The 26,750-nt window shown below is 39.4% G+C and overlaps 1 long non-coding RNA gene across 1 annotated transcript in view; it reads right to left on the reverse strand.

Annotated features, from left to right (window-relative positions):
• LOC135291174 (uncharacterized) overlaps positions 1–22,887 on the reverse strand; it is a 28,580-nt gene extending 5,693 nt beyond the window's left edge. The window contains exons 1-2 of the long non-coding RNA XR_010354044.1: positions 22,756–22,887; positions 2,443–2,590 (exon numbers count right to left, since the gene is read on the reverse strand). This is a non-coding gene — a long non-coding RNA (uncharacterized LOC135291174). The remainder of the gene's footprint in view (positions 1–2,442; positions 2,591–22,755) is intronic.
• Positions 22,888–26,750: the final 3,863 nt, after the last annotated feature.

The raw sequence follows: 26,750 nt of genomic DNA on the forward strand, positions 1-26,750 counted from the left end.
TCAGTGTCTTAACATTAAAGCCCTTCTGACAAATGTCTAAGTGTCTTGCATAGCATACTGAAATTCTGCTATTCTGAGTTATACTTGAACTTATTGTCCAGCATCTATTGCTTTTAAAGCTATTAAGTCTCAAAATTGATGATAGTAATGCTGAGCTCTTGTACTTTTCATAAAATGTGTCTCTTCAGTTCATTGATAAAGAACACGAAAACAGAGAGGCTAAATGATTTATCTACCCTTTATCACCTAAGGAGTCACTAGCAGAACCTAAAAGAAAAGAGGCTTAAGTTGCTTTTTCTAACCACCATACTTCACTTGACTCCTTGCCTCTGTAGCCATCCATCACCATGTCAAATTTGTATCAGTATGGCAAGGAATCTTCGAAAACACACACAAAAAAGCATTTAAATGTTCCAAATTAATGTTGGAAACAAGTTCTGTGGCTTTGCCACACTGTTTTTCCTACATTTCATTTTTTGTTAGTGAAGTCAAAGGTTATTTTCATCAAGCAAACACTGTTCCTCTGGATTTTTTCCCCAGCTGTTTTCCTCCTCTTGTGCAAGATGCTTTCCCTGCTTTTGATGTCAAACTTTTTCATGGGAGCAAATTTAGCAGTTCTCACCTTTGTTTTCTGACAGGTTAAAACAGCAGTTGATGTCCTCCACTATGGTACCCACACAGAATTATATTCTGGGGGTGTTTACTGTCTGTCAAGTTTAAATGAGGATAAAACTCCTCTTGATTTTGAATTTTACAGCAGAAGTTATCAGTGGTTATGCCTCTCTTCCAGCTTTTCTTTCCTTTCCTCTCCTAACTTGATATTTTTTCCTCTGAGAGACTTGATCTCAGTATTTATCTCTGTGTGGGCTGGCTTTCCACAATGACATTTTAGTAAAGCTCTTGTATTTGTCCAGCTGGTATTATTGTTCCAGGTGTTTCTGAGCAAAGGAGAAAACACTAACATGCAGGGTTCCATCTTTTAAGCTCTGCTACCCTTGTTTGATTCTTCAAGAAAGCCAGAAGCTGTGCATCTTCTCTGGAGAGGGCAACAGTGACCAGGTTTAAAGACAGACACAGGCGTTTTTTGGGACCTTTCAAGGACCTGGTATGAGTTACAGAACTCTTCACTGACTCTGAAGCTTCCATAAAACCCACTGCCAGCATTCTGTACAAGATATTTTTTAATACAGAGGAGGCTTAATTGGTGTTACACGATGTTTACCCAGACACTTCATGGATGTGATACCTAGGTGAAGAGGGTATTTTGAAGTGAAGAGATACCATAGTGCTGCCCTAGTGCCAGGCAAACCATGCCATCTAGCAGAGCATGCTGCAAGAGAGCACATGTCCTCAACTTTGCCAGATCCTTTGTGCTCCCTGCTGGGATAGATGTCACAGAGGACATACACATAATGGGGGACTCAGATTCCACACAGTAACAGTGGAAAAAAAGGAGAAGATTTTAAGTATGAATGAAGAGGATTCATTAATTTGTTTTTTAATGTAGCAACTGAACTCAAACAAAGGGCTTATTTTCTTGTAGTCTATAAAAATAGCAAAATATGGTTTAATTTCTAAATGACATATAATTTTGGTAATGGAATTTTACATTGTCAAGTACCTGAAGGGTTATATATATCCTTTTTCTTTCCATATTGAAAGATTTTTCTGTTTGAAATGAAATCACAGACTGCTCTAGTAGTTCCATTTTGAATTTATGTGTTTGTGTTTATATATATATTTACTGTTCACTGTACTCCTAAAGTGGAGAATGCTCAGAGTATCACAGGAGAAATCTGGGACATGAGAGGAATCTAACTTCATGGTATTAGTATTCCCTTTTTTAAAGACTTCTTTCCCAAAACACACTGCCTTGTGTTCAGCAGAGGTTTCATTGTGTTTTGACAAAATCTCACTTTTTCAAATATCCTGCAGTGGCAAAGCCTTTTTAAAAAAACATTTCTATGTGTCCATAAATAACACAAAAAAGATAGTTAATACTGACCTTTTCTACCTCCTTATCCCTTCATTATGGAGCAGATTCTGTGATTTTGAAGTTTTTGCCACTGAAACAATGATGAGTTCCTTAAAATGCTGATATTGTGAGAGATAGTGTAGTATATCTAGAATCAAGCAAGGTTTCCTTCATGTGCTATTTTTCACAAAGAATTGCTGAATTTTGCATGCAATCTTTCATTGTAAAATATTCAAACATTTTTTTCCTACCAGTGGTATCAGAAACAACTGAATGAAGTGTTTTTTCTACCACTTTGTTTATTCCTGACTTAAGAGGTCTGCTCTTATGGAAATTGCACTTAATTTTCATGGTTTTGGCTCTTGGAGCTTGTTTTGGACAAAGCCTTATAGGCTCTGCTTAGGCAATACACTAACACAGATGTCATCTCCCAAAGTATGTCAGTATATCAAAACAGAGATACTTACAGGAGTAAGTTAGGCATGTACCTCAGTAGATTACCAAGTGGGAATTATGGCATCAGTGAAGGTAAATGAGGCTGCAGGGAAGATCAGGTCTCTACTGCATAGTTTTGTGCTGATTGTATTTTCTGTTGTTTGAGGACAAAGTTAAATTCTACAAAAAATGAAGAGAATAATTAAAAGGGGAAGACAAATTCCCTAGAACAGATTGTAAAATAGGTTTTTCTTTTCCTATTTTATTTTCCCCAGATCTTTGTTAATTTATTGTAGAAGAATAAAAAGAGGGGAACGTTCAAATGTTTGAATCCTCTCTGGTAATAACAATGTTAAACATCACAAGCACATTTTATGTCTGTTCAGTCAGAGGGCAGGTAAATGTGTTTTAGAATTTCATACTCTACCTTGCTGCTCCAGTTATTTTATGTTCTAGTTCCTGTGCTACCTAACAGACTATTATAACTTGTTTTATTATTTGGTGACTTTTGTTGTATAGCTTCAAATGATATAAAGTACTGGAAAAAGAAATCCATTAACCATGCAGTGTTATCACACCCTTGCTTTTTTACCTTTTTTTTTTATACAGTATATTGCCAACTTTTGCTTCTACTATTCAAAATCATACAGAAATATTGGTGAAAAGAGGATTATCAGGTTCTAAGAGTAGATATTGGGGGTTTAAATTCTTATGTCCAATCCAAATCCTGATATGAGCTTTTCATTCCAGAATGAAGTGTTAAAGTTGTTAGGGGCTATGGCACTCAATACCTCCCTGCAACTGGCCTTTTGGCAAGCACCTGGGTGTCTTGGAGAACTCCCTCTTGCCACACTCAGATTTTTCACAGTTTTCTCACCCTTCTAGGATTATTTCCCTTTGTCTTTGAATTGAACAAGTATTTTATGGGAAAATAGCTACTGAAAATTTTATTTGACCATTTTTTTTTAAACACTACCTCCTAAGAACTGGGTCTGCTGCTGTGTTCTCATAGTGAGCCCACTTGTTGCCCTTTTATGTCCTTGGAGTGGTCCTGGGGCAAGTCAGTGCCATGAAGGAGCCACAGGGGTCCTTGAAGGCAGGCACCAGGATGAAGTGTTTTCTGGATGAAGTGTTTTCTGGATGTTTTCTTCATTCACTGGGCACAGCCTAAAGGAGTATATTGGGGTGGCTTCACTCTGGCTTCATGTGGTGGTTGTCTGCAGTTTTTTTGGATAAGCATCAGCCCTGGACAATATCAGCCACCTCCCCATGGCTTCCCCAAAGTGCTGATCTTTGCTGCCTGGAGTTGCTGTGATGGAGGAAAGAGAAGCAGTGTGTGAGGCTGCTGTGCATTTCCTTCTTCACCATCGACTACCATAGCTGAGTGTCTATACAGTTACAGTTTCAACTCAGTAGGTTCAAATACATAAGGGACAACAGCTTCTTTGTCAAATTAGAAGTCCAGCAACTGGAAAGGCTCACTTGAAGGTGTTGCTGCTGCTCTTTGGGTCTGCGTGGTCTCCTTGCAATTATCCAGAATGAGAAAAAAGTTGGACATTTTCTCATGAATTTAGCTCTTAGAAAAATCTATCTTATATCCAGGCCAACAGAATTACAGAAAATTACACTGTAAAGATAGTTTTTTTTTTAATAGGAATAAGTTATGATAATTTTAGACAAATACCCACACCAAGCTGGCATGCTTCATCACTAAGAAAAGCAAAAGAGCAAGGAGACATCAGTGTAAGGATACACACATTTAATCTGGTTTCATTAGATAGGTGATCTTTAATTAGAGTAGAAAACTCAGCAAGTCAGCATAGATATTTTCTCATCTGGTTTTAAGAGCTGCTATTTGATTTCAGTTTATTTCAATTGTTTGAATGAAACTTAAAATTGTTTCAAACGGGGCTGAAATGATAAAAAACTGTGAATTCTGGCAAATATAGCTACTTTTGTGTAAATCTCTCTGTGAACCTCTATTTGTTTCTTGGTCAAAATGTAGGAAAAAAACCACTGCATATCAATAGTAAACAGCTAGGATTAATTTTTTTTTTTTCTTGAATGCTTATACAACCTATTACTTTGCTCTTGCTGATGCTCCATCTGGATTAAACCTTCTATATTTAGAGCCTTAAAAAACATTACTTTTTATTTTATTGTTATGTCTTAAAATACATTGTATTACGCTCAAACAGGGTGCTAAAAGTTATTTTAGTTCTTCACTTGTTCAGAAATCTTCTAAAAATATGCTTGACTTTGTCTGGAGTGCTATAGAATTTGATCTTGCTGTTGAACTTTTGCATCTCTAAACTGAATATTATTTGTTCTTCAAAGTAAAGCTCTGCAGACCTGAACTCTGTGCAGTTAAATGATGCTGATTCATCATGCTTACATATTTTTACATAAATAAGAGTGACTGCAGACATCAAAGCTGTTATTGCTATCTTGTATACTGTGTACAGATTGTAACGTTATTTTGTATTTGAGGTTAAACTTCAGGGTTTTATCTTCTAGCTATCAAATCCTATTCTTGAATTTAATCAACAAATTTTATGTGCATTCAAAAGCAATTATAAATTAATTTTCTCCACAGCTTTCATGTTCTCAAAGAGAATATTTTGCCAATTTTCTGCATTCAGTTCTTGAATTTAATTTTTGTTACCAGATGCTCTGCCATGCCCCTTGAAGTTTGGATGCAAAGCAAATTCTTAAATATCTCCACCTCCACAGTCTGTGTTTTACAAAGAGATGGAACTACCTCTTTCTGAGAGCCATATCTGGTTTGTATTTTCAGACCACTGCTGCTGAACAAGGAAAATACTACTAGAAAAAAAAAATGGAGCATAATTACATTTGAAATGGAGAATATACACATAATCAAGAAGTAGTTCAGATAGTAAAAGAATGTTCTGAGTTTATGCATGAGCTATGCGTTATTTCTGCAGGACTTGCTGTCCATAAGTAAGCATTGGATATAACCCAATTGAAGTTGAATAACTGTGGAAGATAATTTAGTTTCTTTTGATTCAGATACCATGCTCTTTACTTGTCTGCACAAAAATAAATGTCACATCTTGTTTAAAACCCTTTTCCTGCCTGTTATTTAAACCTGTCAATTTATCTGACCAATCAATTCAACAATAACCTGTCAATTTAGCAGACCAATTTATCTGGTCTGCTCTGGTGTTTTCTTTTCACTTGATCAAGTGAGGACATACTGTAACTGCACTGATGTTACTTCTTTTGTGACAGCTAACTTTTACTGACAGAGCTTATGCTGCAACTGAATTCTCAAGTACACACTGTTGATATAATTTGACAATATCTTATGGTTCATTAAATACTTCTATTTTGTCATTATGCCTGGTGTGGTAAATAGGATATCTTCCATGAAACAGGATATCTTTCCACTGAAACACAATGTCCGGATGTTCTGCTGCAGTTTTTTAGTTTGCTGAACCACTTCTGATTAAGTATTTTGTTAGCTGTGCCTGACAAAGAAATGGATATATTGACCCATTCTGCAGACAAACCTTTTCCTAATGGAATTATAAAGTCACTACATGTGGAAACCCAGGGCAACGGGAATATTTCTCTGTCTGCTCTGGGGTGCCCTGACCCCCGGGGAGCACTGACTTTGACCCTCATTCATGGAGAAAGTTTCCTAAACTTCAAGATAGACTAGAATCCACAAAAGTGTGAAATAGATTATAAAGAGTAGTGTAAGCATATAACTTGCTGAAAAATTTAGGTTTTGGGATATTTCAGTATGTTGTGGATGGAAGCAAGATGGGTTTCTTTGTCATGCTGCTTCTTTCTTCTTCTTCATGAGTTTGGGTGGCATTTTGTAATTGGGCAGAAAAGTCTGCATTGTGGGATCTTTGGGATCAGTTATTGGGTTAAAAGGGAAAATAATCTAGGTGTCAGTTCTTAATTGGATAGTTTAGTCTTAAAAGACCTTGTAACGAGAGATTGTTGGCCATTTTGTGCCTTCTAATGAAAAGCTGCCAAACTCATAGCAGTGAGACGTTTTACTGATAAGAAATAATAAACACGAGTCCAAACATGAACTACTGTCTCAAGTACCTTCAATCCAGACCCAGAGAAACCAACAACTGATACCGTGGCAACTACAGAGTGCTTATGCAATTTCTCAAAAATCGCAGCCGTACCTCCAAATTCAGAGTAACAGTGGTGGCACTAAGAACATACTTTTTTCTTTAAAAGGCTGTCAATAAACTTTTTTGGCTATATGTTAACAGTTAAGGGACTTCAGCAGCTGTGGAGGTCACTGTGTGGGTGAAAGCAAGAAGGTGAAATTACGCATTCTGGTAAAGCATGTATAATTGAAACACATCTCATCTGAGACTACACTGGCAAGTGATGGATGGGAGAATACCAAAAGATTTCAAGAACTAATTTGTTTTTTTCTGACTTTTTTGCCAAACTTTAAAGTAAAATTAATCTTTCATTTTAGTCTTTAAATCAAAATAATGACTTTTTCTATTTAAAAGTCCCCACTGCATTAAAAAACCCTATTTAATATCTTCCAGATTATGCTTACTTTGATTTGCTGTACTTTCCTCAATTTTTTAATTGATGGAAAAAGCAAAAAAGCAAAAACCAAAAAATGTTATGTGCATGCTTTTTGTGGCAAATGTATTTTTTCTGTATGTGCTGTAATAGAGGGATATTTCAGCTGAGATTACGCTGCCTGTCAAGTGCAGGGGTTTCAGCAGTTAGGGATTCTTAAGTGCATTACTACTCAGTCCTTATAAGCAAAGTTATCTCTGGGTTTCTTGGGGGCAGGAGATGGTTATGTGAATTAGAAACAGGAAGATAATACATTTCTGTGTATACAGTGGGTCCTGCGTTTTCTGCCATCACCAAAACCCTGCATAAGTAAATTTCCTTGCAATTCCCTAGCAGTTTACCTGTAATTCATATGCATTGGTCTGATCTCTCCCAGTCTGTCACAGTTTATCTTTCCTAGTGTCCTTTCAAGTGTCAAATACTACTTTCTGCATATCAGAATTTGCTCACTAGGTTATTCTTTAGCTTAAACAACAGACATATATGCAAAATAAACTCAACTGCATTGCAGGAAATAGTTTAAGAGACGTCTGGGTTTAGGGGTCAGATTTCCCATTTGTTTTAATACCAAGCTTGCAGTCTGGTCTCACTAGCTGCCTTATCAGAGATCAGTGAGGCACAGCATCGTGATAGCACAGTGACTGCACTACAGCAGTGAGCCTGTAGATAAGTGGAAGAGAAATATTCCAAAAACCTGGGTACTGTGGGAATTGGTTCTGCTTCCAAAACTGCCTTTGCTGCTCTGGGCTCTGGTTAGGCAGGAAAGCTCTTTCCTGACTAATTCCTATCACCTCCCTTCAGTTCATCTTCTTAAGAAAAGCAAGGAGATGCAACATGATAAAGAGATGGCTGTGGCTGGGGGCTGTGTAAGGCTGGTGACTTCCTGACATCCTTGCATCTGGTTCTGAGGCATGAGCTGGTGTTTATGTTCCTTCACACAGCATTGTCTTTGTCTCTTCAAAACACATGCCCAGATGTTACTTACAAAACCCAAATCAAAAACGCCAAGTGGTAAATCAAAGCTGATTCAACTTCACTAGGACTTGACCTTTTCCAGTTTCTGGTGTGGTTTTTTTTTTTTTTTTCCTTTCTTATAGATATATATATTTCTATATTTTTTTTTCTTTTTCCTCATTGAATTTAAGGCATTTTGAGTTAAGGCTGTAAAGCCTTTGATTAATGGATGCCAGAATTATGATATTGCATTATGCATCAACTGTTGCTTAATCATGCCAGACCTTGCAAGCTGTCTAAACTTTGAGCTCAAAATTAGCTCTCCAGTAATAGCAGTAGTGCTTTTTGATTTTATTGTCCCCTGTTAATGTGCTGTTCAGAGCTTGTTCATGGCATTTCCACAACCAGATACATGGCAAATATATATAGCTGAACTGGTGCTGAGTCTTGTCAGGATGGGAAAAATAGCCTGTTCAGTAGATACTCATAGCTGTTTTGGCTGTTTAGAGTGTGAGAGTGGCTGCCCTTGGCTTATGACCAATTGTCACAGTGAAGTTAAATTGTGCAACTGCTTTTGATGTAGTTGTCTAAGCCCATTTCTTTCCTTGTTCTATTTTGTTCTGTTGACCCAGGATCCATCATCCCTGTCTGTATCTTTTTTCTGCGTGTCTTGTTGTCACCCAATCTGGTGCACTTTGTTTATTTTTTGTCTTGGTACAAATTACAATGACACTCTCGCTGTCTCCAAGCTGACCTACATGATGATTTGTTTCAGATCTCAGCAAATATTACTCTGTATAAAAAAACCTTATCTCTGTGATTTGCTGTGTAGGTGAAAAGATAAGGGCTATTATTAATTTTATGTTGTCCTATCTAATCACTTGGGTTGAATATAGCTAAATTCTTTCTGTGTCCTTGGTAGCTTTTGTAGTCAAGACTCAGCCAACAAGTCTGAAAGAGTTGGGTTACATGTTTAGAGAGTGGTGCTTTAGCTTTGTGGTGCACTGTGCTTTGTTTGTGTCGATGTGAATGGACTTGCCCTGAAGTAATTCTGGGCAATAGAGTCACTATGTAACTTACAGAGGTGTGTGGGGAGATGAAGTATCCTCCAAAGAGACATCCATGCAGCTCCATTGCTTTGAATATGTTTGTACTCTTGTGACTAGGGCTTCTGGAGTAACCTTTTGTTATTTGATTTTCTATCCCTGATGTAACAAGAGTTCAATATTTTCTTTTCCAACAGCTCTATAATTAAACTGCTGGTGAGCAGTGACAGTGCCCTGATATTAAGGCACTTAGGTGTGAGCACCAGGAAAGCATAAATTTTGAGATGGAGCAAGGAATAATTCAAATTAATCTATATTTCTGAAAGGCAGATTGAGACCTAAAGGTAACAGCCCTAAAATACACTTAAAAGACCTACAAATACTTAATATATATTTCGTCAGTGTATAAGATGCTATCAGTGGATTATGACAAACAGGGGTTTTATCAAGAGTTTTTATCTCCTTAGAGATAACCTTCTGTTTGTTTTTGAGTGTGCCTTTTATTTGCTTTTCAGTAGGTTACTTCATATCACTTTGAACACTAAAGCTTCTAGTACAGAATAGTAAGAAAAATGATTTTTTGACATTTTAGATTTCATTTATTAATTTTTCCATTGACTTCAGCACAGGCAAAGCCTTGGTCTTGGATGTAGACCTATTCAGATGGCAAATTTTTCAAAATTAGAACATCATGAGAAAAAAAGGCCTTTCAGTGAATAGCAATGAATAGCTCATGAACTCCTGAAGAATACTTTAGACTCCTTTTTTCTGTCCAGGATTAGATTTTGGCTGGCAAATCCTATTCTTGATAAGTATCTGCTAATTATATTCCAAACAAGCCAGTGGTCTAATTTAATAGACAATCTTCTGGTAGCGTTTCCATGAGTGCCTTCTGAGGCTTTCTCCAAAACACATTTTTTGTGCCAACCATCTAACTGATGTCTGTGTCACATTGATAATGCCAATTTTAATTTCCATAGGATAGAAACCTGCACGACCTTTAACACACAACTGATGTAGTGTAGAGTGCACTAGCATCTGACCCAACATATGTTGCAAGGAGGTGAGATTATTGGCTTTCATGGATGTAGCATTCAATTCCTAGCAAACTCCTTCACTGCTTATTACCCATCGCTGTCGATATACTATGTACAACCTGAGTGAATAATTCATCCAAACAGTGATTTTCTTCCAGTGCCAGAACCTCATCTGATGGACTGAGCATTGCCCATGGGGCCATGCCAGTTTCCAATTTATAGCCATAGGTTGTTTTTTAGGTAAAGTATCCCCTACAAGAGAAGACACAAGCAAAACTGGGAAATGACTGTACAGCCTTTTTGCTAGAAAATAAACTTTCTCTAGGAAAAAGCTCAAACCCTCCCAGTGAGAGGGAGATTTATTATTTTAGCTGTCTTTAGCAGCCTGCATCCTTATGCCTGGTACTATGTCTAGGCTGTAATCTGTAGCTGTGTCTCCCTACTCTCAGCTATTTGAAGAACTCAAATTTAGCAGGATATTACGAGACAGATGTCTGATTGTGGTGGACATGAGAGACATTCAGAGCACAAGCAAGCTTGCCTTCTCTCTGGAACAGGTCGCTGTGCTGGGACTTCCCAATCCCTTTGTTAAAGCTCCACAACAACACACAGTGCTTGCTCTTTCTGCTGCACTCTTGTTTTTCATTGATTTAGGGCCCTCTTTTGTCATCTTTGGTATGCTCTTGTTATTAGTGACAGCAATTTTCTTATATTTTTGTTTCCAGCTTTGAAGTTGATGAGGGAGAACTGCAAGGAGGAGGAACAGGTCTTTGGGTGCAGAAGGCAGAAATGTAAAAGAATGATGAAAAACTAAATGATACTGCAGCCTTTTCTTTTCTGAACTGGAAAGTCAGAAAATCCCAGATATGTTGGGGCTGAATTAGCCCACATATTGAAATATGGATATGTGGGTCATTATCCGTACAATTATGTACTTCCTTATGATATAATCCTTGAAGACTTTTTTAAATTTCAGAAATAAAAATTTAATGTAGTCGAGGGATTACTACTTCACATCTCTCTGCCTGCAGGCATGAGAAGGCAAAATTCTTTTTCACAAAATAACTGATGCTGTTGTATTTGCCTTCCATGGCTCATTAATATGAACTTGTTTGGTCTTAGTAATTTTCTCTTGACACTGTGCAGCCAAATACACACAGCTTCACTATGGATGAAAAGATTGTCCAGAAAAGTAAGAGGAAACTAAAATAGGAGGCCCAATTTGACATTATAAAAAGCAGGCATGTGTCTATTCTACCCACAACACTTCATTAAAGTGCTGAGCGTACAGTCTGGGAAGGATGCAGAAAAACACATTTTGTAAAATACAGCAGTGCATCTTACATCGTTACTGCAGGTGCATATCTGGTGCTTGATTGGCAATCCAACTGCAATCATATAAATAAGGGGTACTAGACTTTCCCCTGGCCTTCTTATTTATCTGGAAATACTTGAAATAAAGGGGAAAGCTGTTGCACTTTAATAGTATTTTGCTTGTACTGTAATCTGCAGATTTGTGTCATGTAAAGATCTTTCCAGAGGCTTCTGGGCTACATTCTGGTCGTTTTCATGCCAGAAATAATGTCTCCTAATGAGAGAAGTTCTCTGATGCTCTGTGAACTAGTAGAAAATACTGACTTGATAATTTACAGATGCTTCAATGCTGTTTTGTATTTGTCCTGATACCACTCAGTATTTAGTTTGATTGCAATGCCTGAATTGATTTATATCCATATCTTCTGCAAAATATTATGGGAAACTAAATCAGTGAAGAGCTGGTTGAAAATAATTTTTAAGATACTTATGTAAGAAATTTCTTGTGTGCTAGTTGGGGGCTTGTTTGGGACTGGATAGTCAAGGGAAGCTGTAATAATCAATTACCTATTTTAAATCTATAATCTCATCAGTGACATGGTGACTATCTGATTCAAGTGGTGACCCTTATGAAATCTTTTGACAGTCTCAGTCAATTCACTGGCATGAATTTACATTAAGGAAACCAAGACAAAATTACCAGATGTGAATGGGTCTCATTTTTGGCAGACTTTGCAGATGAATCTGTACTACAAAGTCTGACTCAGTTTTCTAGGTCCTGGGGAGACTTAGCAGCTGAAGGGTGAGACAAACTGGTAAAATGAGGAGCTCAAATTACTGCTTCACAAGCTGTTGTTGGTGTGTAGAATTATGAAAAATTCTCTTTTCAGATTAGACAGTCTTTTTCAGGAATTAGAACTATTTTTAAATTTATGGGGCAAAATCTCGTTATTTCTAGTCAATAGTGCTTTATGTACCTTATCTGTGCTCTTCTGTGGGATGTCCTCACCATCAAAAAGAAAGCTAGCCATATATCATCTATGGGTTTAAAAATGGTGCATTAATTTAAATTGCTGGCCGTACCAACTTCCTTTATGCATAAAAGGGGCAAAAATTGCATAGCATCATGAAAGAAAGAGAATGCTTTAATATCCCAACAAGTGTCTATAGCTATTACCATTAAATGGTCTAATTTACATTATTTAAATATAAACATATAACATTTAAAGTCATCTATCTTTTTCCTGAACCAAGAAAATAACCTTCTCTTTTAGAAAGTGACCAAATGAATCCTGACTTATTAAGGTAGGTTTTACAACTCTTCCAAGTGTTTTGTATTCCTTGAGACAAAACATCAGGAGAAGTAGTGCGAAAAATTAAGTTGAAATTGCTAAATGAAAATTGAACCTTGGTGGTTGTTTATTTGTGAAAGAAAGTATGATGTGAAGTAGTGACTGCAGTAGCACCAATAAATGCTGGACTTCTTGCAGTTAAAAGTAAATTTTGTAGAAAATTTTGCATAAGGGAGATGAAGCAGAAATTTCACTCCTCTGAGCTGAACTTGTTCAGTTGCCAAAGTACAATTGAGTTTCCCTTCAAAACAAGGATGACCAAGGTCAATGTTCAGAAATCATTGTGTTGTATTACAGTGATTGGAAAGGAATTTTATGGGACCACATATTTTTTAGGATACCATCAACAGCCAAGAGAGTTAGAAGTATCAGGAAGCAGTAGAAACACCCTGTGCCAGACAGTATCTTCTTGCTGTATGCTGTGTTGTGCAAAGCACAAGATTTAGCACTCCTGAGCACCATTGCAACATAAGATTTCTTTTGGTAAGACATGTGGTTATCATCATGGGTACTGAATGGTAAGATAATGTAATATTTTCCTACAAGAGGTCATCAACTGGCTAAAACTTGGTGAAGTTTTCTTGCTGTAAGGAATCCTATGTAAATCTCCATAAATCTAACAGCACAAAGGGAAGCTCTTTCAGTCATCTCAATTTCTTTGCATACCTTGGTTTCTTTAGAAATAGCCACTGAGATCAACTTGCTAATTTGCAGCTTATGGTTTTGGGGACCATGGGAGACTTTAGAGAGGTAACAATAACAAAATACAAGAAAATAATTAATTTTAGAGGAGGATAAATCTAGAAACAACAAAAAATTCCAGTGATAATCCGCAGCCATAAAGGCTCTAATTGGACTTCCTGGCATCTTGTCAAAACCAAATTTTGTTCCTGTGTTTTAAAAGAGTACCTTCATCACAAATTGCCAGCATCAAGGCAAAGGAGACATCTGTTATTGTGACATGTCTCAAGTATCTGTGAATAGGCCTGCAAGCAGAGACATGTCGATGGATAAGAACCCAAAATTTCTGAGCAATGAAATCAGACTGTGGTCTAATTGTAAGAACACTATGTGCACTTCGGTTTCCCTTAAATCCAGATGAAAAGTACAGCCCTAGAAATGTCTGGAAAATGTGAAATACACAATCACATTTAATAGAGGGAAAGTCATGGCTGTGGAACCAGAAAAATTACTTTCTAATTTGAATTTCTTTATTTTTTTGTTTGTCATGTTCCAGTCATGTGCCCAAGCATGTCAGGGCAAGGGAGATGAGCATTTTTTTTTCTCCCATGTTTTAATAGAATTAAAAAGAATCAGTTTGAATAAAGTCTTGAGTGTGACTAATCACCCAGAGTGACAAGATAAAAAACCTAGAAAGTGGCCATTATTGCTGGGGTTCAGTGAATCAATTTTATGTATTCTAGTGTCATCAAACTCAGGTGTGTTTGAAGGTGGATTGAGCTCTTATATTTGAACCTTCTCTAATACTGCTGTTCAGGTGCCATAGGCAGTGTACAACCACTGAGTGTTCACCATAGAAAAAGGAACTTCTAGTCAGATTTTAACAGCTTTTATAGAATCTACTGCTGGTTGAAATAATCTCATAAAACAATGGATGAAAGCAAATCTAATTAACTAGTCTGCAATTATGCTGTCCATGACTTTGTGTCAGTATTTGTTGAGTGCCAGGAAATTGGATCGGGGCTTTGGTGTGGACAGGTGTACTGTAGCTGTAAACTTCCTCAGGCCAGTAATAGTTAAAGGGTTTAGACATCCATCCATGGCATCTATGTGGTTTGTAGGAAAGTCAAAAGGGATAAAAAATCCAAAAATATATCTGAAATTTTCCTGGTGGCTTTTTGAAAAAATATTCAAAAAGTATACGAGTTTCTCTCATGCACCAAATACACTCAACAAGACTTCACTGCAGATGCTCTGAATCACTTCAAGGCATGCCAGGCAAAATGGATTTTTGTGTTTCTGATACCAGCTTTCCCTCCTGTACAAAAAATTTGGTTTTGCAGCTGCAAAATGCCTTCCCCAGGCCTCCTTTTACTACATGTAAGGTGGTGACGCAAGTAGATGGAGATGCAAGCAGCGAACCTCTTTCATTGCATCCTGGAACATCTGCCACTGACAAGACTTGCCAAAGGAATAGCACAGAAGAACAAAAGTTCTGGCTTCTTCATGGTGAAAGGAATTGATATTCCTGTCTTTGGCCTGCTCTGCATCCCTGAAGGAACAGTTGTGGGATATCTACATGATCCCCTACAGTAAGGACCCAGTCTTGGATGGGATAGTGTGTTTCTGGGGCAGGAACACAGTGTTTGTCTGCCATTTATGGTTATTTACCCCACTCCTGAGATGGCACCACTGCCACTCTCACGGGAGCTGCCATTTGCACCTTTCAGTGTGTTCCTCTACAAGGAGGCAGGAGAAGATTAGCCAGGGCACTGTCTATGGCTCCTTGAAATGTGGAAGTCTTACCTCTGTCCGTGGTTCCTTGCCTTCCCAGCCATCCACTGTTGTTCAGTTAGGGCTGTGAAAAGTTACATCCCTGTCTGTCTCCTGTTACACCTCTTTGTGGATGTACAGAGCTGCGACAGATTCCTTTGTGAATCTGCTTTTTTGCTGCCAGTCTCCATCAGCCACATCAGCTGCAACTTTCAAAACGTGACAAAAATCTCCACATCTCGAAGTCCTGACTACCAAGTGGGGAGTTCAGCTCCTCTCTCCCACACATTTTCTATCTTTGAGGTATAGAGGCCACACAGGTAAAATTTCTCCTACTTCTTTTAGCCAGACATTCCATAGAGGCGAAAAGAAAATGTTGTACTGAAGAGACATAAGAAAATGAGGGAGACTGGGGTGTATTTTACTTGGAGTCTATTTGGCTATCCAAGTCATCTTTGCTTGTGCTTAAAACTGACATTACAAACTTAGTGTTGGGGGAATTTATTATTTACAATCACATCTTGGAGGAGTCTGTTTTTAAAATGCATCTGCAAGATCCATTTAGCCATTGTTGGTATGGAAAAATAATTTCACTCACACATGTGTCATATTAGCTTCCGTAGAAAAGACAGCCCCTTCTCTTTGGAGTGCATAACTGTGCCACATGTAAGAAGTTCCTACTGTAGTGCTACAGATGGAAAAGTTCTTCTCAAGGTCAAAGGCAAAAGAATATCCAACACAGTCATGGCTAGTCATTTGTCATTTCCTACTTCATTAATCAGGAACATGCTGTTAGAAATCTGTAGAACCATCAGTTTTGGAATGTAATTTTTTTTTCAGTTTCTCTCATTTGACTATTGAAATTTACTTTTCAGTAAAATTCTCTGAGATAAGAGAAGTGAATATTAAAAAAGTACAGGCCTGTGCAAAAATCCAAACAACAGTCAAATACACTTAAAGGAAACAGTAACTCCTTTACACTACGGGAATTATTTACTACCTTGCTAAACCAGCATTGCATATGTCAAGCACTTTTCTCTTCAGTTACCTGCTCTTACAGCCAATACATTTAATGGAAGAATATCCAAAATCAATGAGAAAAGGATCACAAGAACATTATGCAAAGAACTCTGTAAGTAAAGAAACTTGCCATCTCTAGTCAGGCTTCAAGCAGCTAGTACTTGGAGATGCTTAGTTTTGCTTATGATAGCATGATGAGTTTAAAAACTTTGAATCTCTTTTTCACTTCAGTCTGTGATAGCATTTGCTAGCACTGAGGAATTCCTACAATGAAGCCAATTGTGTTTGGTTTTGGTTTCTAATATGTATTTTCTAGTAGAAGTGCTTATGTCCTAGAGAGCGCAGCTGCACAGTGTACCCTGCTCTGAGCCACCTCAAGACTTCCTTGGGGTGCATAGCAAGCTGGGAGCCCACCAGAGGCTGGACTGCACCTCTGCAGCCACCCATCGCAGGTGTTCCAGGATGGACAAGCAGGGGATCAGTTCTGCACAATGGGTCTGCTGCTCCTAGGAGACAGAAATATCCTCCCTTTCACAGGACTAGCCAGTCTGCCCCACCCTTTGTCATCAAAGCAGGTGGTAGTTCTGTTTGATGCCCCTCAGTAATTAACTCCTGTAAAGTGAACCAATTGCCTTATTGGAACCTAGATTTGGCCCATTTCATGTCGGAACTCAGAGCATCTCTCTGGATGCCCTGGATGTCTCAAAGCCCTGGCAGGGGCTCGGAGACCCTGGCAGGAAGCCAAAGACACCTGGAAATTCAATCTTAATTCATAGAGCAAATTGCCAACCTTATATGAAGAATTACAGGCCACAAAAGTTTAAGTAGCATAGTAGTAGGAATCACAGGATGAAGGGAAAAACTTTGGAGCACTGTACAGGGGGGTTTTGTATGTTGTACAGAGGGGTTTGAAATTCTGTACATGGGGGTCAGGAGTCCCAAGATGGAGGGATTTGGGCGTGCCCTGTCCTTCTTCTTTCTTCTCCTTAGCATCCATGTTCAGGATGATGTTGGCATGTGTGGATTGGTTCATGGTGAAGGTGCACTTGCCAACAAGAGTGAAAAGTATTGGAAATAGAAGGTAAATATCTTATACGTAGTTTTCACTATAAAAGAGACAACCGCCCCGTGGGCGGGAGAGAGTGCCCTTGGCTGTCTTGCTGATCAGACCTCGGCTGGACAGACAGAAAAACTTTGTAGATAAGTAACAATAAACTCAACTGAAGACCGAAAAGCAAGAGTCCAGACTCCTTCTTCGAGAGCGCGGCCTACCCAGAACCACCTTTTCCTGTGCTGGGGCAGAGACCGGCAATTTCAGATGACTTGGTTTGTGGCAAAACAATACAATTCCTATTTAATTTTACATAATTTTCCAACATTCCGTTTGTGGGGGGCTTGCAGCAAAATATTTCAGCACAAGATTCCTAATGGGAAGAACTGGATCGTATATGGACCATTAAAAGAACAGAGTGAAAAGCAGCGTGAACACCGACATAAGAATAAGAACACTGTATCACACTTCTAGGTAATTTGAAGTTCATAATTTGTCCAGTTAGTACATAATAATTTATGTAAGTACAAGTAAAAAAAATTGTAAGAGAATAATAAATTAAGGACCACCTTGTATAGCTGGAAGTTTGAGAATTTTTTAACTCTGGTCTTGATCTTCAAGAAAGCCCCCTGTGAATATATGTCATCATGTCCTAGGCCATATGCAACGTGTGACTAGCTGCCCAAACATAAATTGCACAATGAGTCTTTTTTTTTCATGAAGATGCAGCTCAGCTCTTTCTTCCCAAGCACTGTATTGCATTGATGTCTTCTGCAGTAATGTGTGTGCTCCGGGCACAGTCTCTTAAAATAATTTGTGGTCATTTTTCTAAGCTGCTGAGCAGTGGACGCTATGTTTTCTCAACAGCCAGATTTTTTTCTCAAGTAGACCAAAGAGAGGGACACGTCTGTAATTCCTATTAATTAATAATAATTCTTGAACTCACACCTATTCATTGAAGATATGTCTTTAAGATCCAGTTGATTATTCAGTGTAAACCATTATGCAGGGTGTAAACCATTATTCAGGGTGTAAACCTGTTAAATAAGTAAAAGCTCGCTGGTTTTGAGGGCTTTTATGTCAGTACTGCTTTATGTCTTTTGCTGTACCTGCAGAGCAGGTTAAACATTGATGCTGAAAGTTGAAGATGATGGCCCCATTACATGTGCAGTTTATCCCAGGGCATGTTGTAGTTTCAAGGAAAAACACTTGAGCTTATGCCTCTTCAAGAGATGTTTACACAGATACTGTCTTACAAGGGTTTAATGAATTTCTGTGTTTGTCAGCAGCTTGCATTTGTAAAAACAGTAATTTAGTACACTTAATGATGCCTGATCCCACAGTAAACTTGGTAAGGTCTGGAGCTTCAGGCACTGCCACTTCCCTGAGATGATTCATGTAGAAATTTTCCTTTCCTTTTTTTGACAATCCTCAGCTCATTGTGACTTCTGGCTTTGCCATCTGCCCTGTGCCAGGGACATTGGAACAGGAATGAAAATGCTTTAAATGGTAGGACTACTCATCAGCTTTCAACTCTGTGCCAAGACTGAAGGGAATTTTAGGCTTTATCTTGGCTTGATGCTAACGGGCATTTTGGATCAACTTTGTACTTTAAAATAAGTGTATCCTTCGGTTCTATTCATGCAGCTTGCTGCTTGGTTTGCCTGCCAGGACTCATTTGCCACCCTGTGTCTGCAAGTGGATGACAAGCAGCAGTAAAGCCCTACTTCCACGTTGCAGCAGTTTGCAGGAGCCATGTATCCTCGCAAAAAATAAATAATTTTGATAGACACATATGGATTGATGTGTCTGTTGTATATTGACTGTAAAACTCTTCTGCTGGGAACTACAAAATAAAATTTTCTTTTTTGTTGCAAAAAGCCTCTAAAACCTCAATTTTATTGGGAAATTCTTGACTGGTTACAGATCAAGCTTGGCTTCCTAGTTCTCAGCCTCTGTGGCCCTTAAAATAAATTACAAATGGTCCTCAAAGGGTCCTGCGTTAGTGGAGACTCACGAGTGCCTTTTCTTATTTTCCTCAAGTTGTCTAACATCCCTTACAACAAGAGGGAAACAGACATAAGTGTAAGCCTCTGGTGTTGTCCAGATATTTGCCTCTGAGAGGGAAATGCTCCATTGGGAATCTTTACTTGCAAATTGATTATAAACTATATGTATATTTGCATGGGCCACAGATTTTAACCCATGATCTTAGTCATAACAGCTCTGCTGGTGAATGTTATATGCAGAAGGAAAAATTTGTCTTCAGACCAATAAAAAAATCCCTTATAAACCCCAGAAATCCATTAATAATACAAATGTGCACATATGTATACATGAAATGGATATTGGTGGGGGGACACAGGCCTTGCATGTCTTTCTTCATCAGATTTCCTGACTGAATTAAAGATCAGGTTCTGCTTAGCTGCTATTAACAGAAGTAACTCTGAACAGTTAATTTTTTCTCTGGAAAAGGGGTGGTGTTGCATTGGCAGTTTTTATTTCTTAGATGGAAAATGAAAAATTTCTTGGGGGCTGCTTCAGTTTACTGTATATATAGGAACCTTAAATTTAGAAAAGGTAAGGAATAAATTCTCTTCATCCCTAGCAAATCAGAGGCTCACTGGAAGGGAGACATCTTGTAGCAGTGTTGTCTGTGCTCTTGCTAAATGAGACTGAAACGAACAAGTTTGTTTTGTTGCAGAGCAGTTATTGATTACTACCCGTTCTTTCCCCACACTTGGCACTGCTGGAGGCCCACAAGAAATGTGTGTAAAAATGAAGAACTGAAAACATTTCCCAGTGCAAGGGTTAAACACGCCTTACCTCTCTGTGCAGCCTTGGCTTGTGTGTAAATGACTGCAGTGAGAACTGGAAAGACAGGAAACAAGGAGCGCCAAAAACTGGCCAATATTGAGAGTGATCCTATGGGGCATCTGTGTGGCACAGGGATTGTGAGCGTCCCTAGAGCTAGCCCTCTGACAGAGGATTTTTTGTATGAGCCAAGAGAGTAAGCATTTTGTGTGTTTGAGTGTAAGGACATAGAAAGCCATTAGCTCTTCAGGTATTAAATTGATATTCCTTGCATAACTTATTTTAGAGATATTTAAGCTCATCCCACAAAGTTTTGATGATGATTATGATATCTCTTAATTCAGCATAAGGTAATGTTCTCCCATATAAAGTCAATACTATGTGTGAAATGTTGCAGAAGGAGGGTCATTGCATAAAGCAAAAGCAAAAAGCAAAAGAGTTCACATTATGTCTTCATTTCCCTTCCCATTACAAAATCTAACATGCTGCAGCCAAGTGTCCTGGTGAGTCACTGTCCAGTAACTAATCTCTGCTATGTGAAAGGCATTCAAAACCACAGAATTGAAGCACTCCAGAGAATTCTGTATTAGCTGGAAATCTTAAGTTTAAAAGGTACCACTTGTTTTGTTTTTCTTAGGGCTGCTACTTAAAAAAATATTTCTAAGTGGAAAATGGGAACTTGCTAATATGGGTGAGAGGGAAAAGGGGGATTGACTATTCCTCTATAAATTAAAAAGGTTTTGGACAGCAACAATTGTGACACATTAATGTATAAAGTGTCCCTAGAAAATGAACTGTTTATTAGGCAAAGATAAAAATGTTTTTCCTATATAATTATTAGGAAATAGTTCAAATGGGAAAATATCAGTTAGGTAATTCTATCTCATTTATGGCTTTCTTAATGATTTTTTAAAAGCAATGGAAACCCTTTGACTTATCAATGCTGTAAGCAAGATGGCCTATGAGTTTCTCAGTGTTACACTGTGATTCTTTTGGATGTATTTCAGCTAGGCTGGAAATCTGTCTTGTCTGCAGACCCTCTCTGACAGGGGAAAGAAGTCCTGCATATTCCTCTTCCTAGTTCCTAAATGCAAGAATGCCTTGGCAGCACATCTGAGTTATGTGCTGAGTTTATTGCCTTAAAGGTAACCTTTGTTGTTTGTGTGGATCACCAGAGGAGCAACATAAATATTTTGGAGGACTGGGTTGGTCTGCAGAGATTGTTCAAATCGCTTGGGAAATCTAGGTCCATCCCTATGAACATATCCTCTGCCTCCTTCCTTCATTAGGAATAGCATCCTTTATTACTTTTGTGTTTCCTTTGTCCTCCTCAGGCATGGCTGAGGAAAGCTACATGGTTTTCAGTAATCACCTGGAGCCAGAGAGGTTTTTGCTCACCATACAGGTTTCAGCTGGATGGCTCATTGTAACACAGCACACCCCATCTGCCCCCACCCCCTCAAACACAAGCCTGGTGTCATCTGCTTCCTGTGGTGCCTTCCAAAAAGGTCAGCTCCCTGCCTACTCCTTTTCAAGCAAAGAGCAGTAATGAACAATAACATGCATGGTTTGAAAAATTATATGATCAGCTTTCTAACTACCAGAGTGTGTCCAGAGTGTGCTGGAACAGATTGCAGTGTACTTGGGCTTATGTGTTTTCAAACGTCTATCCTTAGTTTCAGGAAGCTTGGCTCTAGCTTTCACTGCTATGTCCATAGCTCCTCCTTAGTACTATTAGCAGTATTCCTGGCACCACATTTGCACATTTTCCTGCAGTCAGTTGGACGTTCATGAATTGATTTTCTTGCAGACTACTGGAAAAGCTCCTCCGACCTCACAGCGAGTGCTGTTGCCATCGCCTTTGTCCACGCGGTGGTGTTGCATCCTCTGTTACACAGTGCCGTAATCCTTTACAGCTGTACTGCTTCACAAATGCTGGGCATTTCCTTGGCCTGTGCTGTTTGCCAGAGCATGTGTAGCCCCACGTGATATGTTTATACGTTTGTTTAACACAAGCTCCACATTCTGTTCTGCCTGAGGAGTCTGTTTTGTTTTAATGGACATTGTCAAAGCAGAATAATAAATTTCAGCAGCATAATATTATCAGTCCTCCCTTTGTACGTCTTAGGGCACCATTTGTGTGATGCCAGCCTCAGTTGCAAGGTCAGCTTAAAGTTTTGTGACACAAATATTTTGATATTTTTAGAAAGAAAGGAGTTACTGCTTACATTAATTCTTTTAATGATTCTGTCCTGGTACTTGTTCTTATTCTGCCCAGGATGCTTTTAATATGTTTACCCTAACACCATGTCCTGGTCAGAGCATACAATTTTGACACCAGTTTTCTTCATCCTCTGCCTGAGCTCAGGCTTCTGAGCACTGTTCCTCAGTGCTCAGCACAACCACTTCCAAATGGCTTCTGTGACAAAGCACTCAAGGTACAGTTCAGGGAAGTTGTGGACGAGTCTCCAGAGAAAAGGAGTGGAAACTTCTTGTGCCAGATTTATTCTTTGAGACAGCAATTCAGGAAATTATGTCTTCTGTCTGCACTGGGCAACTTCTGTTGGTTAGCAAATATTTTTACTTTACGAAAGACTAGTTCCCTTTCAGGAGCCTCTGACCCTTTCAGAGTGCAGCAAAATCCTTTCTCCTAATCTAAATCGGAGTTACACAGGCAACCCAGTCAGTGTTTGGAGCTCTAACTTACCTCTTCAATCCTGGATCATGTGGCACAGGCTCCTCTGAGCTTTCACCTTTTTTCTGGCTCCATCGAAGAAAACCAACCTTCCTTCCTTCCTTCCTTCCTTCCTTCCTTCCTTCCTTCCTTCCTTCCTTCCTTCCTTCCTTCCTTCCTTCCTTCCTTCCTTCCTTCCTTCCTTCCTTCCTTCCTTCCTTCCTTCCTTCCTTCCTTCCTTCCTTCCTTCCTTCCTTCCTTCCTTCCTTCCTTCCTTCCTTCCTTCCTTCCTTCCTTCCTTCCTTCCTTCCTTCCTTCCTTCCTTCCTTCCTTCCTTCCTTCCTTCCTTCCTTCCTTCCTTCCTTCCTTCCTTCCTTCCTTCCTTCCTTCCTTCCTTCCTTCCTTCCTTCCTTCCTTCCTTCCTTCCTTCCTTCCTTCCTTCCTTCCTTCCTTCCTTCCTTCCTTCCTTCCTTCCTTCCTTCCTTCCTTCCTTCCTTCCTTCCTTCCTTCCTTCCTTCCTTCCTTCCTTCCTTCCTTCCTTCCTTCCTTCCTTCCTTCCTTCCTTCCTTCCTTCCTTCCTTCCTCCCTCCCTCCCTCCCTCCCTCCCTCCCTCCCTCCCTTCTGCCCCTTCCTTCCACCCCTTCCCTCCCTCTCTCCCTCCCTCCTGCCACTTCCTTCACTGCACCACTTCCTTCTGCCATTTCCACCATTTCCTTCCTTCCCTCCCCACTTCCTTCTGCCACTTCCTTCCTCTTTTTCTCTTCTCATTTTAAGGACAGCTGGCCATTGTGTGAGGCCTGGTGTTTTAACATCAACTGTTTTCCAGCCATTGGTTTCCAGCTGCTATTGTTGCACACAATCACTTGGACATTGCATGAAGTGCTGGTGTCCTTCTCCAGAGTATACGTTCAGTGATACTATTCTTTTTTTTCTGTAGCTTGTTAATTTCTTTTCCCTCATACCATGTCCTGTTCAGAGACTTAGAAGCAGAGTTTGACATTGCTTTGCTTCCTTTGCTTTTATTTTCCCCTTGTCCGAATGCAAAGTCAGCACAGCAACCAGCTTCAGTTAGATGCTCCAAGTACTTCAATATACAGTTTTTTAAGACAGCAAAGAGTAATTTCTTGGAGGCAGGTGAGACTTTTGTAAGGATTTCATATATTGATTATCACTTTTTTCTGTGAAATTTTCAAAATACTTCCTCTTCACTTCTCACTCCCAGGCCTATATGCAAGTGAAAAAAATTCACTCATTGGTTGTGGATGCTCATGTTCCCATTGAAGTATGGAGTGTAATGCTTTCTTTCTGGGCTGTGAAAGTGCTGGCTGACTCTACCAGTGATGATTTTAGCTGGCCCAAGGGCTCTGCACAGGAATGTAAATAATTTACTTCCTGTAAATCCAGGAAGCTGGCTGCTCTAAACTGTAGGTGTAGGTCAATGCCTAAAAGTAAATCTGAGAGTTAGTATGACTCTGACTTAAGATTTCAGAATTTGGCTCCCAAGTAATAGTTCAACACAATAGAAATTTTGTCTTGGGGGTGGTCTGTGCTGTTCAGGACAAATGGAAAGCAGAATCTGGGCTTATTTATAAGTATGATGTGACAGAATTCCTCTGAAAGTAGAGGTGAACATGCTAAAACTTTTCCAGAGACATCTGCTAGCCTTAGTCCATCAGGTATGGTTGAACCCTTGCCTTTGGTTTCTACTCCTCTGCTTAGTATTTCCTCCCAAAGCACACATGAGTAGGAATGCATGAAAATATGAGCTGTATGACAAATCAAGGAAAATACTTGTTTCATGAGCTTTCACTGTTGTTTTTGTTTGCCTTTCATTTTCCTGAGGAAATGGGCCCTATATTTAGAAAGTAATAAGAGGAAGTGTCTGAGAAAGTTCTCCTGCCTCCCTTTGTCCCTTACCATCAGGAGCAGGATGGAATCTGTGCTGTGGCTGGCTCCAGTCCATGGTGACAAAGCAAAACCTCCGGTGGCAAGCCAGGAGAGCCTGTGCTAGAAGCAACATGAGGGGCAAAAAACCCACTTGCTCTTGTGGGTGTCTTTGCATCCATTTTTGCTGCACAGTTGTGACACCTTGGTGTAAACATCTCTGAGCACTGTTATAGTTCCTCTGACAATGAGAAGGAACCAGACAGAAGAGTGTAGTTTGGCTTCCAGGCTAAACTTGCCTCACAGTGAAGAGAGGGGTAGCAAGAACCTACTGCCAGAGGCAATGTCTCACACCCTGCAGTTCCATCCAGGGATGGTTGCTCCCACTCCCAGTGCTGTTGAGCTGCTTTCCAATGTCTAACGGTTATGAAAGCCTGGAAACAGTTGTCCTGGCACTTAGCTTTTCATCTACATCCCTCTTCCTTGTTCACACCTTGGGGAGAAGCAGCACTCCTTTTTGGATGTAGAGACACACCCTGACTCCCAGCTGGGTACCAGGCTCAGCTGGAAGCTCAGCTGGAAGAAGTCTGGCCACTGCATTTCTGCTTGCAATTTCATAGAAATTGAAATCTGCTGTAAGGTTGATGAGGCTTGAAGTCAGGCTGTGGAAGTGCAGGGCACTTCGAAATTGTTAAAGAATCTGAGTGTCTTAAATATATAATATTTCATTCCTGATATTGGTCTTGCTGTTGTTTCAGGGTTTTTTTTCTGAAATTAAGTCTGAAGAGAAAGCCAGACCTCATGGGTAAAACTTCATTAGTGCTGTTTCTTTCAGTTAGCTTGTAGCCTATTCATCTTTCCTATTCTTAAGTAATTTGTATGACTGTCACATTTCTGCAGCTCTTTTTTCTTTATTGTGTTTTCATGTTGGCTAATAGCTTATGCTATTGTCTTTCTTGAGGGTGTCCAAAAAAGTTGGAACTGAAGCAAATATTTTTAGGCTCTCTCTCTGGAACATCGTCCAAGTACACATTCTTTATTAAAAGCTTCTTCCTTTGGATAAAAGGCCTTGAGACCTTCCCCGTGGAAGTGCAGTAATTTAATTCCTTGGGTCTATCCTCAGTTGCTTGCCAGTTTGTTGTGTAACACAAGAGATGCTTTTTGCTTGCAATGAGGAGCAGTTCTGAAGATTTCTGCCTTCTTCCTCCTGCAAGCTATGCCCTTTCTATCCCCAGAGGCAGGCGGTGCACCTGTGCACAATGCAGTAGCAGATCACTCACTTTGTCCCTTCTCCAACAGGATTTTGGTGATTCAGACATTAGCAATACCCACACAGCAGGGAGACTGGCTGGAATGGGCATGTCACACAAGCTTTAATCAGATTTTGTGAGGTCTGTTATCCCTGTATGCTTATATAGGAGCACCAGCATTTCCTATTTCAGCACACAGCATTGAAATTTGTCAGCTGATTTTTCTCTGTCAGAGTTGAGATAAGGGGGAATTGTCCTTGTTTGTTGCTCAACACAGCTACTCCTCTACCTTGGATCTTAATAAAGTTTAATTCTGATTCTAACAGGCTTTCACTCACAAAGCTCTTTTTTAGTATCATGGAATGTATTTCTTCAGTCAACCCAATCTAATGATAAGCATCAAGATAGAGGACTTCTGCTAATCTGACTTTACAATTAAAAATTGAGAAGACAACGATACCAATATGGGAGTATAGCTGGATATGGGAACAGTATACAGCCTCTGTGGAGGTATGTGCTATGCAGGCAGCTGGGCACAAAAGTGAAGGGTGAAAGTGTCTTCTCTGGTGCTCTGCAGGTGTCTGGCGCAAAAAAATGAGGAAATCTGAAATTTCCTCATGATCTCTCTGACATGAGTGAGAAGCAGAGTCCTGTTAGGCTCTCTGGTTAAACGCTACACCTGCACTGTAATGCATTGCTGTAGTATCTCTTCACTTCTGCTTCTTTCAGGAGGACACTAATGAATGGTTGGGCCAAAGAACCTTCATACTGGTGAGAAGAGCTGGTGTGCCATGTATTGCTTTCATTCATTTCGTCCAAAAACTGATTTATCTTAGCATTGCATCTGTACTGCTTTCAGTGTAGCAGAGAAGTACGCCCAGACTTGTTCTTGTT

Source organism: Passer domesticus, chromosome Z, assembly GCF_036417665.1.
Source record: "Passer domesticus isolate bPasDom1 chromosome Z, bPasDom1.hap1, whole genome shotgun sequence".
In the NCBI taxonomy this organism is placed as follows: domain Eukaryota; kingdom Metazoa; phylum Chordata; class Aves; order Passeriformes; family Passeridae; genus Passer; species Passer domesticus.